This window comes from Pollicipes pollicipes, unplaced genomic scaffold (assembly GCF_011947565.3).
Source record: "Pollicipes pollicipes isolate AB1234 unplaced genomic scaffold, Ppol_2.1 Scaffold_2555;HRSCAF=2994_pilon_pilon_pilon, whole genome shotgun sequence".
Taxonomy (NCBI): Eukaryota; Metazoa; Arthropoda; class Thecostraca; order Pollicipedomorpha; family Pollicipedidae; genus Pollicipes; species Pollicipes pollicipes.
In genome coordinates this window covers 28,158,834-28,160,438 of record NW_023596136.1, presented here as the reverse complement: position 1 = coordinate 28,160,438, position 1,605 = coordinate 28,158,834, and positions in this window count along the sequence as shown.

Genomic DNA, 1,605 nt, shown 5'->3' with positions numbered 1-1,605 from the left:
TGCACACCAAATTTCAAGGGCAATCGAGGGGCCACCGCAATGTCCAACTGGCAATTGGATATCAATCTGCTGCTAGATTGACAGATATTGACAGTCATGACAGACCCAAGGTCATTCACAGCAAAGCTATTTCCAGCTCGCATGATCTGGGCGAATGCGGCGCAGTTATGAAGGTAGGCAACCGCGGCTATAGGTGGCCAGCTGATGGTGACGTTTAATCGCGAAAATCCCATTTCATGAAGCGACGGGACTTGCAATTTGAACACAAAGCAAATATACTTGCGTCTGAGAGTGAAGCGGATGTAGCACGTTTACTGGGCCGCAACTGGGGCTAACGCCCTGACTACGCGTGAGTGGATTTGGTTCGTGAAGGACGAGTGTCCTGCGGATAACAAAATTCAACGGAGGAGCAGAAAACCGCACCAGAGTGGACCAATCGCGTCTGAAGAGAACAATGGAAGTTTTGACAAAAACAGGAAAAGCTCGGAACAGAACGGATCGGAGCAAAACAGGATAAAGGTGAGGACGAGAAGAACCGGAAGAGCTGAGGACGAACGGACGGGACCAGACCGGACCAGGCTGAACCAGGAAAATTGGAATGGGCGGTGTAAGTCGGAAACACTCAGTTCGGATCGGATTGGATCGGACTGCACCGGATCAGATTGAACTGGGCTGGAATGGACCGTAATGGACCTTGTAGAGGGCCCGAAAGGACCGAGGGCTCGAAAGGGACGGAATAGTCTGGAACCAAATGGGGTGGTGGTCTAGACAGGTCCTGACAAGGCTCAACTGGATAAAACCTAAATGTTCACATCAGAGTTGACGGAACCCCAGCGAATGTACTGGCCCGGACTAGACAAATTACTGACCATGACTGAAAGGCACAGCATGAAGACAGGACAAGTAGACCCGGACCTCCACCAGGGCCTGGCTTGATGCTCGGCTTAGACCGAGCTGGGCTGAGCCTGAACGGGACCATCGATGTTTAGTAATGGACAGAAGGGACCGCAGATGAATGAAGGGACTTGAAAATCAAAGAGTTTGATGAAGTCAGATAAGACCAGGACTAGGTGGACTTGACCGGTTCAAACAGAAAGGACTTACACAGCTCCCGGAACGGGTCTGAGACACCAACAAGCCGCGAACGAAGAAGTTGACTTCCCAACTTGGGTTCTTTAGCTTCCAGTTGCCGTAGGGAAAGAATACGACGCCGATGAGATGGTCTCGTGAAATTATGAAGAAAGCACAGCAAATTTTGAGGAACTACTTGAAGTGCGAAGTCACCAAAAGTCACGAAAGGACAAAATCGTTGTCATGATAGATGCAGTTTAAACTATTGTTAACACGTCAAGACGGATATTGAGGGCACGAAAATAAGCGTTCAGACTGTGCGATGGGAGTCAATTCTGACCAGTTCTGCTCCTTCACAGAGTTCTAGTCAGATGATGTCGCCGTTCAAAATTGTCTGCCTGCAGGCTATAATAAACGATACTTTTTCGCGATGTGCCTCTGACTAGTTATCTTATTACGGACAGCTGTGTGTGTATTCCAGACACAACACTGTCGTTTAAAGTTGACGTGGCATTCATCTGAGGTCAACTTTGG